This window comes from Chiloscyllium punctatum, chromosome 18, assembly GCF_047496795.1.
Source record: "Chiloscyllium punctatum isolate Juve2018m chromosome 18, sChiPun1.3, whole genome shotgun sequence".
NCBI classification, from domain to species: domain Eukaryota; kingdom Metazoa; phylum Chordata; class Chondrichthyes; order Orectolobiformes; family Hemiscylliidae; genus Chiloscyllium; species Chiloscyllium punctatum.
Window position 1 is genome coordinate 74,046,591 of NC_092756.1, and position 21,571 is coordinate 74,068,161.

General features: G+C 46.3%; 3 non-coding genes across 3 annotated transcripts; 1 reads left to right on the forward strand and 2 right to left on the reverse strand.

Moving 5' to 3' along the window:
- The first annotated feature begins 5,289 nt into the window (after positions 1-5,289).
- trnar-ucu (transfer RNA arginine (anticodon UCU)) lies at positions 5,290-5,362 on the forward strand. The gene has a single exon. It is a non-coding gene; the product is annotated as a tRNA-Arg (tRNA).
- A 1,279-nt stretch (positions 5,363-6,641) lies between these two features.
- Positions 6,642-6,714, reverse strand: trnar-ccu (transfer RNA arginine (anticodon CCU)). The gene has a single exon. It is a non-coding gene; the product is annotated as a tRNA-Arg (tRNA).
- Positions 6,715-13,573: 6,859 nt separating this feature from the next.
- Positions 13,574-13,646, reverse strand: trnak-cuu (transfer RNA lysine (anticodon CUU)). The gene has a single exon. It is a non-coding gene; the product is annotated as a tRNA-Lys (tRNA).
- Positions 13,647-21,571: the final 7,925 nt, after the last annotated feature.

A 21,571-nucleotide genomic window follows, 5' to 3' on the forward strand; every position in this document is an offset into this window, starting at 1 on the left:
TCCCCAAAGCCAATCCACCGAACCTGCACATCTTTGGGCTGTGGGAGGAAACCAAAGCACCCGGAGTACCCCATGGAGAGAATGTGCAAACTCGACACAAACAGACACCCAAGGGAGGAATCAAAGCCAGGTCCCTGATGCTGTGAGGCAGCAGTGCTACCCACTGAGCCACCATGCCATCCCCAGGAGAATCTCAGCAGGTTTTCAGCCATTGTGACTGTCCTGTCTCTTTCAGGGAATTTCGCCTTAATCCTGCAGATCCCCAAAAGACTTGTATAAGGCAACATGGGACACCACATCCCATCAACTGAATGCAGACATGGGGATGTTTGCAAAGTGGATGAAAGATTAAAGACACAGAAGGAAGGGTCTGAAACCCCAGATGGGTTTTGAACCCACAATTCCTGACGAAGGAGGCCAATGCCTTATCCATTAGGCCACTGGGGCTGCACGATTAAGGCAAAAATAGTAGCCTTTAACAACTGCACCCTGACCTCTCATTGTGAGTTTTTCTGAGTTTTTCACTCTCACAGCAATCTGTGGATCCAAGATGGCGGTGATCTCAGACGATCATGATGCAGAGCTTTGCACCACAGCACAAGGGGGAAGAATTTCTATCCCACCCAATCCGGACCATCGAGATATCCTGGGACTCTGAAAGGGTTGTGGTGTCCCAGGATATTGTGAAAAATCAACTTAGCTGCATTTTCATCGTCCAGGGATGTTGAAGAAGGGAGGAGCAGTGTCTGGGGCCAGGCCCCCGGCCCAGCCTGCAGGATCCTCGGACTCGATAACCTACCAGGCCCTGGGGAAGGAGCTCGCGAAATCTCGCGAGATGTTGGTGAAGCAGATAGAGGTGAAGCTGGCCCCGATCTCTATCATGCTGCAGAAGCATGAACAGCAGCTGGGAGACCTGGAAAAGAGGACGGATGAGGTTGAACACACAGTCACAGTGGTGGAAGCTGATACCAGTTCCTCTAAGGATAGGATCTAAGCATCAGAGGCTGAGGGGTGACCTTACAGAGGTTTATAAAATCATGAGGAGCATGAATAGGGTAAACTGCCAAGGTCTTTTCCCTGGGGTGGGGGACTCCAGAACTAGAGGGTTTAGGTTTAGAGTGAGAGGGAAAAGATATAAAGGAGACCTAAGGGGCAACTTTTTCAAGAAGAGGGTGGTGTGTGTGTGTGGAATGAGCTGCCAGAGGAAGTGGTGGAGGCTGGTACAATTACATCGTTTAAAAGGCATCTGGATGGGTATATGAATAGGAAGAGTTTGGAGGGAGATGGGCCGGGTGCCGGCAGGTGGGACTAGATTTGGTCGGGATATCTGTACGGCATGGACGGGTTGGACCGAGGGTGTGTTTCTGGGCTGTACATCTCTATGACTCGATGACTGGAAGTGTCAGTCTGAGTAAATCCGTTGTCTAGCTCCTGCCAATGTGACCCCATTGGATGATGTGAACCCGGCTCATAACTCTTTTGGCCAAAGCTACAGAACATTCTGGAAGATCAGGGAAAAGAAGGATATGAACACACACCTGGATGCCAGTCCCTTAGCAAAGCCTTGACTGGGATCTGCAGCAGAGCTCTGACCATCTGCTCCAAACTTGTTCATAAAAGCCCGAGAGTGAGGGGGACAAGCCATTCACCCCAGCAAGTCCACACTCACCCTCTGAAGAGCATCCCATCCAGGCCCAATCCCTCTCCTCTCACCCTGCATTCCCCAAAACCAATCCACCGAACCTGCACATCTTTGGGCTGTGGGAGGAACACAATGCACTCCGAGTACCCCATGGAGAGAATGTGCAAACTCGACACAAACAGACACCCAAGGGAGGAATCAAAGCCAGGTCCCTGACACTGTGAGTCACCATGCCAGCCCCAGGAGAATCTCAGCAGTTCTTTCCCCATTGTGGCTCTGCTGTCTCTTTCACGCAATTTCGACCCAATCCTGCAGATCCCCGACAACTTTGTGCAAGTTCATGTTGGACAGCACTTCCCATCGACTCAATGCAGACATGGGGATGTTTATAATGTAGATTAGAAGTAAAGTTCAAAAAGGGCAACCTATGAACGTTAGCCACTCAGGATAGGATTTGGACCCACAATCCCTGGTGAGGAGCCCAATATCTTATCCATTAGGCCACTGGGGCTACATGTCTGTTGTTAAACTGGCAGCCTTTAAATACTGCACCCTGATGGCTCATACTGTGTTTTTCTCAGTTTTATACTCTCACTGATTGGTTTTTACAACTTCCATCTCATGCTAAAAAATTGGCTGCTTGATAAATCAATCTCGCTTCCCATTTGTCCCCAAACGGACAGACAAGAAACCAACCAAACTCCAACATTGCACAACTAACATCTGAGGAAAATGGAGCAGACAGGAAAATAGCAAAGGGTTCAATGTTATTTTGTGCAGCTCTTTCAAGATATTTGCAGTTAGTGGGGAAGAAGTAGGTGGAGATGTTGCAAAAGGTTGCATTGAGGACAAATGCTTTCTTTGGTTCGACCGCACTTGGAATACTGCGTCCAGGTCTGGTCGCCCTATTATAGGAAAGATGTGGATGCTTTGGAGAGGGTTCAGAGGAGTTTTACCAGGATGCTGCCTGGACTGGAGGGCTTATCTTATGAAGAGAGGTTGACTGAGCTCAGCCTTTTCTCATTGGAGAAAAGGAGGAGGAGAGGGGACCTAATTGAGGTATACAAGATAATGAGAGGCATGGGTAGAGTCGATAGCCAGAGACTATTTCCCAGGGCAGAAATGGCTAACACCAGGGGTCATAATTTTAAGCTGGTTGGAGGAAAGTATAGAGGGGTTGTCAGAGTCGGGTTCTTTACACAGAGAGTTTTGAGAGCATGGAATGCGTTGCCAGCAGCAGTTCTGGAAGCAAGGTCAATGGGGACATTTAAGAAACTGCTGGACATGCATATGGTCACAGACATTTGAGGGTGCATACATGAGGATCAATGGTCAGCACAACATCGTGGGCTGAAGGGCCTGTTCGGTGCTGTACTGTTCTATGTTCTATGTTCTATGTTCTAAATCAACAGAATCTTAGCGGGCATTCAGCCCATCGTGGCTGCGCTGTCTCTTTCAGACAATTCTCCCCAAGATCTCCCAAATCCTAGAATTGCCTTGTGCAAGTTTCTATTACACATCATTCGCCATAATCTCAACACATGCACAGTGATTTTGAACAGAGTAGTTAAAAATGCAGTCAATTTGGATCGTGATAAAGTTGGCATGGGACAAAAGTCGAGGAGAAAGTGAGGACTGCAGATGCTGGAGATCAGAGCTGAAAATGTGATGCTGGAAAAGCGCAGCAGGTCAGGCAGCATCCAAGGAACAGGAGAATCGACGATTCGGGCATCACCCCTTCTTCAGGAATCATGGGACAAAAGTCAGCTCCAAAGACCAAGCTTAAAACGTAAGCAGCCCAGAGGGAAATTAAACCCACAATCCCACACTTAGGAGGTCAGTGGTTTACCCAATATGCTACTAGGGCACACATAGCCATTTGCCAGTGTAAAGTCTTGGCATCAAGCGAGTGTTACAGCCCAGCATGTTCCAACATCTCAGATGACATGTTGAGGGATACACTCAAGTTTCAGTCAGCTGCTGCCATGGTGTAACAGGGAAACAACACAGTCTCAGGTCTTTCTGACAAATTATCACATCGTTCTTTCAATTTGCAGACCCTCTCGGTGCCTTACAATGAACAGAGATTGGTTCCTGCCCAAGTACAAAATGCCTTTTTGTTCACAACGAGACAGAAGCTTTGAGAAATGTCAACATTCCAATGTTTTGTTGGTTCTTATCTCTCTGCATAGACTGTACACAACTGATTTAGAATCAAGGAAAGCATACCAAACGCCTTCTTCACTATCCTATCGATCTGCGACTCTACTTTCAAGGAGCTATGAACCTACACTCTAAGGTCTCTTTGTTCACCAACACTCCCTGGGACATTCCCATTAAGTCTATAAGCCCAGCTAAGATTTGCTTTCCCAAAATGCAGCACCTCACATTGATCTAAATTAAACTCCACCCATCACTCCTCAGCTCATCGGCCCTTCTAATCAAGATCCCGTTGTAATCTGAGGGAACCTTCTTTGCTGTCCACTACACCTCCAATTTTGGTGTCATCTGCAAACTTACTAATGATACCTCATAATGATACTAACATATATATAAATGATGGAAAGTAGTGGACCCAGCACTGATTCTTGTGGAAATCCATTGGACACAGGGTTCCAGTCTGAAAAACAACGCTCCACCACCATCCTCTGTCTCCTACCTTTGAGCCAGTTCTGTATCCAAATAGCTATTTTTCCCTGTATTCCATGAGATCTAACCTTGCTGATCAGTCTCCCATGGGGAACCTTGTCGAAATCCTTACTGAAGTCCATATAGATCACATCCACCGCTCTGCCCTCATCAATCCTCTTTGTGACTTTTTCAGAAAACTCAATCATGTTTTTGAGTCATGATTTCTCCAGCATTTTCTCTGTTTCAGATTTCCAGCATTCACAGCATTTAGCTTTTATTGGACAGCTTGCCATTTCACTTGGCAATGAAAAACGTTTTTTGATTTACACATGAAAGAACTGGAACCAACCTGGTCATTCTAAAAGATGAGAGACTTCACACACAATCCAGATTTTTTTCAATATATACTTTCAGTGACATCACACTGTAAACTTTTGCCATAAATTCTGTGTCTTCCAATCTTATACTCCACAACCACCTGACGAAGCAGCAGTGCTCCGAAAGCTAGTACTTTGAGATAAACCTATTGAACTACAACCTGGTGTTATCTGATTTTTAACAATGCATATTGGAAACTTGCACAAGGTAATTGCAGGAATTGGGAGATCTTGGGGTGAATTGTCTGAAAGAGACAGCACAGCCACAATGGGCTGAATGCCTGCTATGATTCTGTTGATTTGTCCTCAATGCAGCTGTTTGCAACATCTCCACTTACTCCTTCCCCACAAACTGCAAATATCTTCAAGGTGCTACACAAAATAACATTGAGCCCTTTGCTATTTTCTTGTCTGCTCCATATCCCTCAGACTTGAGTTGTGCAACATTGGAGTTTGGTTAATTTCTCGTCTGTCCGTTTGGGGACAAATGGGAAGTGAGATTGATTTATCAAGCAGCCAACAATTTAGCATGAGATGGAAGGGGTAAAAAACAATCAGTGAGAGTATAACACTCAGAAACACACAGTCTGAGAGGTCGGGTGCAGTACATAATGGCTGTGATTTTCTGCTAAGTGTGTGGCCCCAGTGGCCTAATGGATATGGCACTGGCCTTCTAAGCCAGGGATTGTGGGACCGAGTCCCATCTGGGGTGTCAGTCACTTGCTCTTTGTCAACTTGATTTCTAATATACTTTGGGAAAATCTGCATTCAGTTGATGGAAAGTGGTGCTCAACATCTCCATGCAGGATTGAGGTGAATCGTCTGAAAGAGACAGCACAGTCACAATGGCTGGAAAACCTGCTGAGATTCTCCTGGGGATGGCATGGTGGCTCAGTGGGTAGCACTGCTGCCTCACAGTGTCAGGGACCTGGCTTTGATTCCTCCCTTGGGTGTCTGTTTGTGTAGAGTTGGTACATTCCCTCCAAGGGGTATTTTGGGTCCTTTGGTTTCCTCCCACAGTCCAAAAGATGTGCAGGTTCGGTGGATTGGCTTTGGGGAATGCAGGGTGAGAGGATAGGGGTTGGGCGTGGATGGGATGCTCTTCAGAGGGTCAGTGTGGATGAGATGGGCTGAATGGCCTGCACAACTCACGCGAGGACTTTTATGAACAGGTTTGGAGCAGATGGTCAGAGCTCCACTGCAGGACCCTGCTAAGGGTTTGGCGTTCAGGTGTGTTTTCCTCTTCTCCTGTCCCTGATCTTCCAAAATCTTCTGTGGCTTTGGCCAATACGGTCATGACCTGGGTTCACATCATCCAATGGGGTCACACCAATACCCTTCACTGTTGTCATGCCAGGAGCTATAAAGTGGATTGACTCAGGCTGACACTTCTCCAATATACAACCCTCAGTCTGGTTGGAACTGGTTCTTCTTGAATCTTTGTAGCTCTTTGATCTTCGTTGCACTGTTCTCTGGAGCTGACAGCTGCTGTTTAATTTAGTTTGGCTAATTTTCTATCAGGTCAAATATCTCCAGTTGAGGATCAATTGAGAATGCCTGATTTTGTTGCCATGGTCACGTGACCACACAGGATTAAGATCAGCTGCACAGTGAAGATTTCAACAAAATCAAAACCCCAAATAAGATTTGAGCCCACAATCTCTGGTTTAGGAAGTTAGTGCCTTACCCATGAGATCACTGGGGCTCCAACAGATAGACCGACCAATCGATGGACAAAGCAGCTTCTGTTTTGGTTGTGTTGGTGTCAGTCTAAGCTATATTCTGTCAACATTACCAGCTGAACCACAGAATACCTGCATGTTTGGTAGTTATGATGATGTCCAACTTGTAATTCGGACTGTGCTGTCTCTTTCAGGGAATTCAGCCTTCATCCTGCAGATCCCCAAACGACTTGTTTGGGGATCCCCCACATCCCATGCAGATGTTTGCAAAGTGGAATAAAGAGCGAGGACACACAAGGAAGCGTCCATTACCCCAGATGGGACTTGAATCCACGATCCCTGGCTTAGGAGGCCAATGCCTTATCCATTAGGCCACTGGGGCTGCACAGCTAAAGCAAAAATAGCAGCCTTTAAATACTGCACCCTGACCTCTCATTGTGGGTTTTTCTGAGTTTTATTCTCTCACTGCACTCTGGGGATCCAAGATGGCGGTGATCTCAGACGATCATGTTGCAGAGCTTCGCACCACAGCACAAGGGGGAAGAATTTCTATCCCACCCAATCCGGACCATCACGATATCCTGGGACTCTGAAAAGATTGTGGAGTCCCAGGACATTGTGAAAAATCAACTTACCTGCGTTTTCATCGTCCAGGGATGTTGAAGAAGGGAGGAGCAGTGTCCGGGGCCAGGCCCCCGGCCCAGCCTGCAGGATCCTCGGGCTCGATTACCTACCAGGCCCTGGGGAAGGAGCTCGCGAAATCTCGCGAGATGTTGGGGAAGCAGATAGAGGTGAATCTGGCCCCGATCTCTATCATGCTGCAGAAGCATGAACAGCAGCTGGGAGACCTGGAAAAGAGGACAGATGAGGTTGAACACAGAGTCACAGCGGTGGAAGCTGGTACCAGTTCCTCTAAGGATAGGATCCAAGCATCGGAGGCTGAGGGGTGACCTTACAGAGTTTTATAAAATCATGAGGAGCATGAATAGGGTAAACCGCCAAGGTCTTTTCCCTGGGGTGGGGGACTCCAGAACTAGAGAGCTTAGGTTTAGAGTGAGAGGGAAAAGATATAAAGGAGACCTAAGGGGCAACTTTTTCAGGCAGAGGGTGGTGTGTGTGTGTGGAATGAGCTGCCAGAGGAAGTGGTGGAGGCTGGTACAATTACATCGTTTAAAAGGCATCTGGTTGGGTATATGAATAGGAAGAGTTTGGAGGGAGATTGGCCGGGTGCTGGAAGGTGGGACTAGATTGGGTTGGGATATCTGTTCGGCATGGACGGGTTGGACCGAGGGTGTGTTTCTGTGCTGTACATCTCTATGACTCGATAACTGGAAGTGTCAGTCTGAGTAAATCCGTTGTCTAGCTCCTGGCAATGTGACCCCATTGGATGATGTGAACCCAGCTCATGACCCCTTTGACCAAAGCTACAGAACATTCTGGAAGATCAGGGAAAAGAAGGATATGAACACACACCTGGATGCCAGTCCCTTAGCAAAGCCTTGACTGGGATCTGCAGCAGAGCTCTGACCATCTGCTCCAAACATGTTCATAAAAGCCCTCGAGTGAGGGGGACAAGCCATTCACCCCAGCAAGTCCACACTCAGCCTCTGAAGAGCATCCCTTCCAGGCCCAATCCCCCTCCCCTCACCCTGCATTCCCCAAAACCAATCCACCGAACCTGCACATCTTTGGGCTGTGGGAGGAACACAATGCACTCCGAGTACCCCATGGAGAGAATGTGCAAACTCGACACAAACAGACACCCAAGGGAGGAATCAAAGCCAGATCCCTGACGCTGTGAGTCACCATGACAGTCCCAGGAGAATCTCAGCAGTTCTTTCCCCATTGTGACTCTGCTGTCTCTTTCAGGTAATTTCGACCCAATCCTGCAGATCCCCGACAACTTTGTGCAAGTGCATGTTGGACAGCACTTCCCATCAACTGAATGCAGACATGGGATGTTTATGATGTAGATTAGAAGTAAAGTTAAAAGAAGGCAACCTATGAAAATTAGCTACTCAAGATGGGATTTGAACTTACAATCCCTGGCGTAGGAGCACAATATCTTATCCATTAGGCCACTGGGGCTACATGTCTGCTGTTAAACTGGCAGCCTTTAAATACTGCACCCTGATGGCTCATATTGTGTTTTTCTCAGTTGTATACTCTCACTAATTGTTTTTTACAACTTCCATGTCATGCTAAAAAAAATTGGCTGCTTGATAAATCAATCTCGCTTCCCATTTGTCCCCAAACAGACAGACAAGAAACCAACCAAACTCCAACATTGCACAACTCACATCTGAGGAAAATGGAGCAGACAGGAAAATAGCAAAGGGCTCAATGTTATTTTGTGCAGCGCTTTCAAGATATTTGCAGTTATTGGGGAGGAAGTAGGTGGAGATGTTGGAAAAAGTTGCATTGAGGACAAATGCTTTCTTTGGTTAGACCGCACTTGGAATACTGTGTCCAGTTCTGGTCGCCCTATTATAGGAAAGATGTGAATGCTTTGGAGAGGGTTCAGAGGAGGTTTACCAGGATGCTGCCTGGACTGGAGGGCTTATCTTATGAAGAGAGGTTGACTGAGCTCAGATTTTTCTCATTGGAGAAAAGGAGGAGGAGAGGGGACCTAATTGAGGTATACAAGATAATGAGAGGCATGGATAGAGTCGATAGCCAGAAACTATTTCCCAGGGCAGGAATGGCGAACACCAGGGGTCATAATTTTAAGCTGGTTGGAGGAAAGTATAGAGGGGATGTCAGAGCCGGGTTCTTCACACAGAGAGTTTTGAGAGCATGGAATGCGTTGCCAGCACCAGTTGTGGAAGCAAGGTCATTGGGGACATTTAAGAAACTGCTGGACATGCATATGGTCACAGACATTTGAGGGTGCATACATGAGGATCAATGGTCGGCACAACATCGTGGGCTGAAGGGCCTGTTCGGTGCTGTACTGTTCTATGTTCTATGTAGTATGTTCTAAATCACAGAATCTTAGCGGGCATTCAGCCCATTGTGGCTGTGCTGTCTCTTTCAGACAATTCTCCCCAAGATCTCCCAAATCCTGGAATTGCCTTGTACAAGTTTCTATTACACATCATTCGCCATAATCTCAACACAGGCACAGTGATTTTGAACAGAGTAGTTGAAAAATGCAGTCAATTTGGATCGTGATAAAGTTGGCATGGGACAAAAGTCGAGGAGAAAGTGAGGACTGCAGATGCTGGAGATCAGAGCTGAAAATGTGTTGCTGGAAAAGCGCAGCAGGTCAGGCAGCATCCAAGGAACGGGAGAATCGGCGTTTTGGGCATCAGCCCTGCGTCAGGAATCATGGGACAAAAGTCAGCTACAAAGACTAAGCATAAAACGTAAGCAGCCCAGAGGGAAATTAAACCCACAATCCCACACTTAGGAGGACAGTGGTTTACCCAATATGTTACTAGGGCACACATAGTCATTTGCAAGTGTAAAGTCTTGGCATCAAGCGAGCGTTACAGCCCAGCATGTTCCAACATCTCAGATGACATGTTGAGGGATACACTAAAGTTTCGGTCAGCTGCTGCCAAGGTGTAACAGGGCAACAACGCAGTCTCAGGTCTTTCTGACAAATTGTCACATCATTCTTTCAATTCTCAGACCCTCTTGGTGCCTGACAATGAACAGTGATCAGTTCCTGCCCAAGAAGAAAATGCCTTTTTGTTCACAACTATACAGAAGCTTTGAGAAATGTCAACATTCCAATGTTTTGTTGGTTATTATATCGCTGCATAGGCTTGTACACAACTGATTTCGAATAAAGGAAAGCATACCAAACGCCTTCTTCACTATCCTATCGATCTGTGACTCTACTTTCAAGGAGCTATGAACCTACACTCTAAGGTCTCTTTGTTCACCAACACTCCCTGGGACATTCCCATTAAGTCTATAAGCCCAGCTAAGATTTGCTTTCCCAAAATGCAGCACCTCACATTGATCTAAATTAAACTCCACCCATCACTCCTCAGCTCATCGGCCCTTCTAATCAAGATCCCGTTGTAATCTGAGGCAACCTTCTTTGCTGTCCACTACACCTCCAATTTTGGTGTCATCTGCAAACTTACTAATGATACCTCATAATGATACTAACATATATATAAATGACGGAAAGTAGTGGACCCAGCACTGATTCTTGTGGCACTCCATTGGTCACAGGGCTCCAGTCTGAAAAACAACCCTCCACCACCATCCTCTGTCTCCTACCTTTGAGCCAGTTCTGTCTCCAAATAGCTAGTTCTCCCTGTATTCCATGAGATCTCACCTTGCTGATCAGCCTCCCATGGGGAACCTTGTCGAACGCGTTACTGAAGTCCATATAGATCACATCCACCGCTCTGCCCTCATCAATCCTCTTTGTGACTTTTTCAGAAAACTCAATCATGTTTTTGAGTCATGATTTCTCCAGCATTTTCTCTGTTTCAGATTTCCAGCATTCACAGCATTTAACTTTTATTGGACAGCTTGCCATTTCACTTTGCAATGAAAAACGTTTTGTGATTTACACATGAAAGAACTGGAACCAACCTGGTCATTCTAAAAGATGAGAGACTTGACACACAATCCAGATTTTTTCAACATATAATTTCAGTGACATCACACTGTAAACTTTTTGCCATAAATTCTGTGTCTTACAATCTTATACTCCACAACCACCTGACGAAGCAGCAGCGCTCCGAAAGCTAGTACTTTGAGATAAACCTGTTGGACTACAACCTGGTGTTGTCTGATTTTTAATGATGATTATTAGAAACTTGCACAAGGTAATTGCAGGAATTGGGAGATCTTGGGGTGAATTGTATGAAAGAGACAGCACAGCCACAATGGGCTGAATGCCTGCTATGATTCTGGTGATTTGTCCTCAATGCAGCTGTTTTGCAACATCTCCACTTACTCCTTCCACACTAACTGCAAATATCTTCAAGGTGCTGCACAAAATAACATTGAGCCCTTTGCTATTTTCTCGTCTGCTCCATGTTCCTCAGAATTGAGTTGTGCAACATTGGAGCTTGGTTAATTTCTCGTTTGTCCGTTTGGGGACAAATGGGAAGTGAGATTGATTAATCAAGCAGCCAGCAATTTAGCATGAGATGGTCGGGGTAAAAAACAATCAGTGAGAGGATAACACTCAGAAACACACAGTATGAGAGGTCAGGTACAGTACATAAAGGCTGTGAATTTCAGCCTGCTATGTGGCCACCGTGGCCTAATGGATATGGCACTGGCCTTCTAAGCCAGGGATTGTGGGTTTGAGTCCCATCTGGGGTATCAGTCACTTGCCCTTCGTCAACTTGATTTCTAATCTACTTTGGGGAAGTCTGCATTCAGTTGATGGGAAGTGGTGCCCAACATCTTCTTGCACAAGTCTTGCAGGATTGAAGTGAATTGTCTGAAAGGGAAAGCACAGTCAGAATGGCTGAAAACCTGCTGAGATTCATCCTGGGGATGGCATGGTGGCTCAGTGGGTAGCACGACTGCCTCACAATGTCAGGGTCCTGGCTTTGATTCCTCCCTTGGGTGTTTATTTGCATAGACTTTGCACATCCTCTCCATGGGGTATTCCAGATGCTTTGGTTTCCTCCCGCAGTCCAAAGATGTGCAGGTTCGGTGGATTGGCTTTGGGGAATGCAGGGTGAGAGGATAGGGGTTGGGTCCTAATGGGATGCTCTTCAGAGGGTCAGTGTGGATGAGATGGGCTGAATGGCCTGCACGACTCACGCGAGGACTTTTATGAACAGTTTTGGAGCAGATGGTCAGAGCTCCACTGCAGGACCCAGTCAAGGCTTTGCTAAGGGTTTGGCGTTCAGGGGAGTTTTCCTCCTCTCCTGTCCCTCATCTTCCAGAATCTTCTGTGGCTTTGGCCAATACGGTCATGAGCTGGGTTCACAACATCCAATGGGGTCACACCAATACCCTTCACTGTTGTCATGCCAGGAGCTATAAAGTGGATTGACTCAGGCTGACACTTCTCCAATATACAACCCTCAGTCTGGTTGGAACTGGTTCTTCTTGAATCTTTGTAGGTCTTTGATCTTAGTTGCACTGTTCTCTGGAGCTGATAGCTGCTGTTTAATTTAGTTTGGCCAATTTTCTATCAGGCCAAATTTCTCCAGCTGAGGATCAATTGAGAATGCCTGATTTTGTTGCCATGGTCACGTGACCACACAGGATTGAGATCAGCTGCACAGTGAAGGTTTCAACAAAATCAAAACCCCAAATAAGATTTGAGCCAACAATCTCGGGTTTAGGAAGTTAGTGCCTTACCCATGAGATCACTGGGGCTCCAGCAGATAGAGCTACCAATCTAGGGACAAAGCAGCTTCTGTTTTGGTTGTGTTGGTGTCAGTCTAAGCTATATTCTGTCAACATTACCAGCTGAAGCCCAGATTACCTGCAGCCAAGATCACCGTCAGTTTCTTGGATGAAGTCTTCACGACTGGTAATGCTGACAGTCACCACTGGAGAGTGTCTCTGCCATTATCTGCAGTTGGCCCTGCACATCAACGGTTTCATCAGCAAATCTCAAGAGACAACATCCAAAACCTATGTGCTCTTGAAGCCAAATCGTTTCTCATTAAGACAAGAAACAAAATGTCTTTAATGTGATGATGTTGATTTGAACATTCGGGAAGATCAGGGAAAAGGAGCATAGGGACACACACCTGGATGGCAGTCCCTTCACGAAGCCTTGACTGGGCCTCTGAGCATCTGCTCCAAACTTGTTCAGAGAAGCCCGAGAGTGGGGTGGGAGGAGGCCATTCAGACCATCACATCCACACTGACCCTCTGAAGACCATCCCATCCAGGCCCAACCCCTATCATCTCACCCTGCATTCCCCAAAGCCAATCCACCGAACCTGCACATCTTTGGGCTGTGGGAGGAAACCAAAGCACCCGGAATAGCCCATGGAGAGAATGTGCAAACTCGACACAAACAGACACCCAAGGGAGGAATCAAAGCCAGGTCCCTGATGCTGTGAGGCAGCAGTGCTACCCACTGAGCCACCATGCCATCCCCAGGAGAATCTCAGCAGGTTTTCAGCCATTGTGACTGTGCTGTCGCTTTCAGGGAATTTTGCCTTAATCCTGCAGATCCCCAAAATACTTGTATAAGACAACATGGGACACCACATCCCATCAACTGAATGCAGAGATGGGGATGTTTGCAAAGTGGATGAAAGAGCAAGGACACACAAGGAAGAGGCCAACGCCCCTGATGGGACTTGAACCCACAATCCCTGGCTTAAGAGGCCAATGCCTTATCCATTAGGCCACTGGGGCTGCATAGTTTATACAAAAATAGCAGCCTTTAAATACTGCACCCTGACCTCTCATTGTGTCTTTTTCTGAGTTTTCTTCTCTCACTGCACTCTGGGGATCCAAGATGGCGGTGATCTCAGACGATCATGTTGCAGAGCTTCGCACCACAGCACAAGGGGGAAGAATTTCTATCCCCCCCAATCCAGACCATCGCGATATCCGGGGACTCTGAAAAGGTTGTGGAGTCCCAGGACATTGTGAAAAATCAACTTACCTGCGTTTTCATCGTCCAGGGATGTTGAAGAAGGGAGGAGCAGTGTCCGGGGCCAGGCCCCCGGCCCAGCCTGCAGGATCCTCGGACTCGATTACCTACCAGGCCCTGGGGAAGGAGCTCGCGAAATCTCGCGAGATGTTGGGGAAGCAGATAGAGGTGAAGCTGGCCCCGATCTCTATCATGCTGCAGAAGCATGAACATCAGCTGGGAGACCTGGAAAAGTGGACGGATGAGGTTGAACACACAGTCCCAGCGGTGGAAGTGGTGCACACGCATCTGTCTGTGCCTCGGACTAGAGAGTCCCCAAACACAATTGATCTCTTGGAACCCGACGTACCTCTCATTGCATTAGAGCCAGTCTCCATACCAGACACTTGGCTGTTCTTGCTACGTTCCCCTGAGAATCCATCACCCCCTACATTTTCCAAAACAGCATATTTGTTTGAAATGGGGATAACCACAGAAGAATCCTGCATTACCTGCCTACCTCTCTTACCTTTCCTGCCGTTAACCCATCAATGTGACTGTCTGAGACTTTCCCCCCTTCCTATAACTGCCATCCATCACACCCCCTTGCTTTTGTGAATACCTCACGGTCTCTAACTCTCTCTCCAACCAATCCATTTGATCTGATTTCTCCAACCAACAGCATTTATTGCAGACATAATCCTCAGCAACTGGTAAACTCTCCCTAAAACTCCCACATCCGACAAGAAGAGCATATCACTCTACTAAAGGCCATTTTTGTTTCTTTCAATCTGCAGACCCAGAAAATAACACTGTCTTATTCCTCTACCAAACACTGCTCCAGGTGAAATTAATACTTATGGCTTATATTTTAAGTTTAATCAAGAGACATAGCTCAATAAAACATATAATCAAGAAAGAACCCACTCTGCCCACCACTGCAGACTTACTGTAAGGCCACACGTAAAATATTCACTTGTCTATTTCTGTGCTGTGACCTCCCCTAAACAGGTTCCTCCAGGATTGGTTGTGAATTTCACTGTTTGTTAATTTTCCCAGACACACTCCGAGCAGACTGGTACTAGTTCCAAAGTGGAATGTATAAAATACTCCATTGACTGACTGCCTGCATTGACTGACTGCAGATGGTGCAAATACAAATTCATCCTGAAGAGCTATGTGTGTGTACACGCGTGCATGAGAGAGAGAGTGAGTGACTATGTGCATGTGAGTGTGAGTATGAAGAAGTATAAGCCTGTGAGCGTGTGTTTATGGGTGTGAGTGTGTGTGTCTGTGTCTGTGTGTGTGTGTCTGTGTGTGTGTCTGTGTGTGTGTGTGTCTGTCTTTGAGAGTGTGTATAGTGTAGTGGGGTCCCCTGTAGTGTGACATGAGCCCAAGGTCCCAGTTGAGGCCATCCCCATGTGGACCGAACTTGGCTATCAGCCTCTGCTCGGCCACTTTGTGTCGTTGTGTATCTCGAAGTCTCCCTTGGAGGATGGTCACCCGAAGCTCTGAGGGTGAATGTCCCTGACTGCTGAAGTGTTCCCTGACTGGGAGGGGACACCCGTGTCTGGTGATTGTTGCGCGGTGTCTGTTCATCTGTTGTCATAGCGCCTGTGCAGCAAAGTCGTCTTGTTCAAACTTGGACATGAAAATATTGGCATCTTGGTGAGGAAGTTAAAATGCACAAAGAGGGGTCAGTTCCATACTTTGCTTCTCTTTCAGGACACATTGGGGACTCAAGGGTTAAACGTTCCACTACCAAAGGCCTTACTGCAGTATCAACGGAAAGCTTGTCCTCTTACAATACAGACAGAACATCTCAGTCAGGGGGGAGGCTGACTGTATCTCAGAAATAGAGCCGAGTGGAGCCACACATGGGGATTCTCCGTGTAGTCCTGGACAGAGGGATTTGCCCTCTCCACACAAGACTGCTAGCCTTGGCCACAACCCTGTTCAACTGCCTCCCACTCCCATTGTCTTCCTTCCCCTCCATATTATCATAGGGATGTGAATCCCCCATTTCCAGCAGGCAAAACCCTTCTGTTATCATCTCTTCACATCAACACATCACCGTGAAGAATATGATAATGAGCTTCTGTAATCTATTCACACGTTAGCACAGGACATCGCTGTTCATCGGGCTTTGTAAATTGATAATTACCTGCTTTAAACTATGTTTAATCCAATCGCCCATGTGACTGATAACCCTTTTGTTTAATTCCTATAAAAGATACTGTCTCTGTGTGTAGGGCAGAGATTCATGGAGAAGTCTCATTCCAAGTAGACTCATGGCGACCTTTGGGGACATTTTGAATCTCTCGCCAACTGTCCGATAATAAAGCATCCACCATTGTATAGAAACCTGTGTCGTCCGGATTTGTGGAACAAAGTGGACCGGCACGAGGGGTCACAGTTTGAAGATATTGGGAGAAAGGTATAGAGGGAATGTCAGAGGAAGGTTCTTTACGCAGAGAGTTGTCGATGCATGGAATGCGTTGCCAGTGGTGGTGGTGGAAGCAGAGTCATTCGGGACATTGAAGCGACTGCTGGACATGCACATGGAGAGCAGTGAATTGAGGGGTGTGGAGGGGAAGTTATTTTATTTTACATTAGGATTAATCCTCGGCACAACATTGTGGGGCCAAAGAGCTTATTCTGTGCCGTACTTTTCTATGTTCTATGTTCTAAAATATACATCAACAACAGTACTCTGTTAAAACTCACTGTGCCTACGTTGAGCTTATGCAAATGATGTGTAATAGAAACTTGCACAAGGTAATTCCAGGATTTGGGAGATCTTGGGGTGAATTGTCTGAAAGAGACAGCACAGCCACAATGGGCTGAATGCCCACTAAGATTGTGTTGATTTGTCCTCAATGCAGCTTTTTGCAACATCTCCACTTCCTCCTTCCCCAGTAACTGCAAATATCTTGAAAGTGCTGCACACAATAACATTGAGCCCTTTTCCTTCTGCTCCATTTGCCTCAAACTGTAGGTTTGCAAAGTTGGAGTTGAGTTGATTTCTCGACTGGGAGAAAGTGAGCACTGCAGATATGAGAGATCAGAGTCAAATTGTGTGGTGCTGGAAAAGTACAGCTGGTCAGGTGGCATCCGAGGAGCAGGGGAGTCAATGTTTCGAGTATAAGCTCTTCAGGCCTATGCTCGAAATGTCGACTCTCCTGCTCCTCGGACGCTGTCTGACCGGCTGTGATTTCTCAAATGTCCGTCTGGGGAGAAATGGGAGGAAAGATCAATTTATCAAGCAGCGAACAATTTAGCATGAGATGGAAGGGGTAAAAAAACAAGCAGGAAGGATATAAATCTCAGAAAAACACACAATGAGAGGACTCAGAGCAATATGTAAAGGCTGCCATTTTTCTTCTTTGTGTGCAGCCCCAGTGGCCTAATGGATAAGGCACTAGCCTTGTAAGCCAGGGATTGTGGGTTCAAGTTCCATCTGGGGTGTTAGCCTTTTTACCCCTGTCTTCATGACTGATCTTTGTCTGAGATCAAGTTGATTCCTCATCTCTCTGATAAAAGTCCCCAGGTCTGTATTGGGTTGGTGGGAAATTGTGACAGAAAAATACAGAATTTTCAGGTTCTGCAGGATATGGGGGTGAATTCCCAGAAAGAGACAGCACAGTCACAATGGCTGAAAACCTGACACTTCTCCAATATACAACCCTCAGTCTGGTTGGAACTGGTTCTTCTTGGATCTTTGCAACTCTTTGATCTTAGTTGCACTGTTCTCTGGAGCTGATAGCTGCTGTTTAATTTAGGTTGGCCAATTTTCTGTCAGGTCAAATTTCTCCAGCTGAGGATCAATTGAGAATGCCTGATTTTGTTGCCATGGACACGTGACCACACAGGATTAAGATCAGCTGCACAGTGAAGGTTTCAACAAAATCAAAACCCCAAATAAGACTTGAGCCCACAATATCTGGTTTAGGAAGTTAGTGCCTTATCCATGAGGTCACTGGGGTTCCAACACATAGGCCTACCAATCTATGGACAAAGCAACTTCTGATTTGGTTGTGTTGGTGTCAGTCTAAGTGATATTCTGTCAACATTACCAGCTGAACCCCAGATTACCTGCATGTTTGGTATTTATGATAAGGTCCAATATGTCAATGGAAATGATTGAAATCTGGGTGTTCAAGGTTGGAACTGATGGGGCTGTGGCTATGCATTTGGGTCCTTACCTTTCTTCGTCAAGGTATTGAATACAATTGCAAGGAGGCTATGATGGAGATGTGAGGTAGTTAGGCCATCGTTGGAGAACTTGGAGTGCCACATCCACAGATTGGACAAACATTTGTGGGAAGGCCACTGCTGAAAATCACCAGGCTCTGAGTCAGAGTCAGGGTTCACCAACAGAGTTTATTGTCCAAGGAAATCCCGGAGCTCCAGGGAGAGAGCAGCACCAACAGCACAGTGGTCAGCTGTGATTCTTCTCTCAACCCGGAGCACATGGTCAAGATACTGTGATACATTTTGTGATATAATAGGTCAGTGATGAGGTTATTGTCTCTGTAACATGGCTTGTTTATTGTAAACATTGCAGAATCCTTGATCGTTTCGGTACAGTTATTGTCAGTTCCAGTGTGGCCCTTGTTAATTTCAGTGCAGTTGTTGTCAGTTTCAGCGTCTGCGCGGACGTCCGTTGCTGTAGTTATGGGCGCTAATCGCTCTTCCTGAGAAGGACGATTACTGCAGCCCTGGTTATTATCACTCTGTATTGAGGCTATATCTAACATTTCTATCAAAGGTGTTGTCTGACCCAGACCCTTCGGCGGGCAGTGTATGTTATTCATGTGTATTGTCTCTCCCATCCGCCTTAAACTAATCAACTCGGTTGTGAGTGCATTGTGCTGGCATTCTGGTGGCCCCAGGCAGTGTCTGTGTTTGCTCTGCTGTCTCTCTCCATATTGTGGTCCGGCGGCCATCTTGTGTGCCAAGTGGCCAACTTATGGCTCAGCGGCCATCTTGTGTGTCCGTGTGCCTAGTGTCACCCTGCCCCATGCCATCTCCCACTTCACTTTGTGGTCAAGGAGGCGAGGATATTAACTGGAACAATACATGCTGGGCCATTGGAATCGCCTTCCTGTCCCGATATAGGGCTGGCTCTCTTCCCCCAAAGGGGGTCTCGCAGGTTCGGGCAGATTTTCTCTCTCTCCAGATATTTTTTTATTTAAAAAATATACTTTCTTCATAAAAAATCAAATAGTAATGCAGACAAAGGTTCTAAATCAGTTGTGTACAGTCTATGCTGAGAGAAAAGGACCAACAAAACACTGGAATTTTGACATTTCTCAAAGTTCGGGGTCATGAAAGAAAAGGCATTTTGTACTTGGGCAGGAACCGATCTCTGTTCATTGTCAGGCACCTAGAGGGTCTGAGAACTGAAAGGACGATGTGATAATTTGTCAGAAAGACCTGAGACTGTGTTGTTTCCCTGTTACACCTTGGCAGCAGCTGCCCGAAACTTTAGTGCATCCCTCAGTGTGTCGTGACGGATCTTGGAATATGCTCGGCTGTAGCACTCGTTTAAGATCAACTATTCCCAGTAGAGTATTGGCAGTGAGTTTTTGTGGCATAATGGGTAAGACTGTAGCTTCTGATGTCGTGGATTGGAGATTCAGATCCCTTTTGGGGTGTTGACTTTTTAAGCCTGGTCTTTGTGTGGCTGATTTTCGTCCCATATCAACTCCATCTCAATCCAAATAGACTGGATTTTTCAACTACACCATTAAAAATCACTTGCCTGCTTCGGGATTATGACAAATGCTCTTTTGTCGAAACTTGCACAAGGTAATTCCAGGATTTGGGAGATCTTGGGGTGAATTGTCTGAAAGAGACAGCACAGCCCCAATGGGCTGAATGCCCGCTGAGTTCCTGTTGATTTGTCCTCAATGCAGCTTTTTGCAACATCTCCACTTCCTCCTTCCCCACTAACTGCAAATATCTTGAAAGTGCTGCACAAAATAACATTGAGCCCTTTGCTATTTTCCTGTCTGCTCCATTTTCCTCAGAGTTGAGTTGTGCAAAGTTGGAGTTTGGTGGATTTCTTGTCTGTCCGTTTGGGGAGAACTGGGAGGTAAGATGAATTTTATCAAGCAGCCAATGATTTAGTGCGAGATGGAAGGGGGAACAACCAATCAGTGTGAGTATAAAACTCAGAGAAGAACACAATATGAGAGGTTCAGGGTGCAGTATTTATAGGTTGCCATTTCAGATTTGTCAATGTGGCCCCAGTGGTTTAATAACTAAGGCACTGGCTTCCTTACCCTGGGATTGTAGGTTCAAGTCCCATCTGGGGTGGCTAACATTCAAGCCTTGTCTTCACGGCTGATCTTCTTTGTCTGATGTCAAGTCGATTTCTCATCTTCCCTGGAAATTTCCCCAGGTCTGTGTTGGGTTTGGTGGGATGTTGTGTCAGAAAAATACACAACTTTGTGGGGTCTGCAGGACTGGGGCTAAATCGCCCCTCTCTCTATGTCGGACTTGGAGGGATCAGTCAAAAGTGTCTTTTTTTTTAATAAAATACATAACTTGAAATAAACAAAAGAGGTCCTTGTTAGATAGCTCGTGTTTCCGTGCTAACTGATCGAAGGACATCATTGTGTCTCCCTCAAACAAATCACCCACACAAGACACACCCCTAACTGCCCAATGTTTGAATCCTGAATCTATCATCCCCGGTTGAAAACCCGGCATAGCCGGTGTAAGAGAAGGTGTCTTGCCAATGTTGCCTTCCCTCTACCGAATTGCCCTCCGTGCTTTAACAGTATCGATAACTATTGGGTTATGCCAATATTCCCTAACTGTCCTCATTTTGTCCAAACACAGCAAGTGAGTAAGGGGTCACCTTAGTCTGGGAAGTTTCAATATCTAACCATATTGAAAGAGGGTTCCCACAAGCCCAATCACTCATGTAGGATAAAAGTAAGCTCAGTTGGTAGTTTTTAATGACTGGGAGATCCACTCCCCCCAGTCTGTGAGACAATCGCAGTTTAGCTCATTTAATGAGGGGCCACTGACGATGCCAAATAAAGGGGCTGAACCAGCCATTCAGTCTCCTGATTGTTTGCTTATCGAAAATCAGGGGGAGCATCCATATAGGGTATAGTAAACGAAGGAGAATATTCATCTTAATAAGCGCTATCCGACCCAACCACGAGACCAGAAGCGCCTCCATCTTTGAAGGTCTTGTTTGAATTTGTCAAATAATTGAAAAAAATTGGCTTTGAACAGCCGATCCCGAACTGGAGTAATGAACATGCTCAAATACACAAGACCCCACCCCCGTGACCATTTAAATGGGAATCGATATTCACCCTCAAGACGAAACACTTTCATAAGACCACCCATAGGCATAGTCTCTGATTTTGCAAAATTAATCTTGTCCTCCAAAAAGGTGCCAAACACACAGATGCATGCTAACAGGCGAGGGACTGAAACTGCTGGATTTGACGAAAGAATGAGGACATCGTCCACATACAATAAACTCTGATGTAAATTTGACCCCACGTCTGGAGCTGATATATTGGGATCCCTATGAATGGCCTCCCCCAATGATTCAATCCTCACTGTAAAAAGCAGTGGGGAAAGGGAACAGACCTGCCGGCTGACCCAAAAAATGTTAAAATTGCTTGATCACACCCTGTTGGTGATGACTGCAGTGGAGGGTCATTGTGGAGAA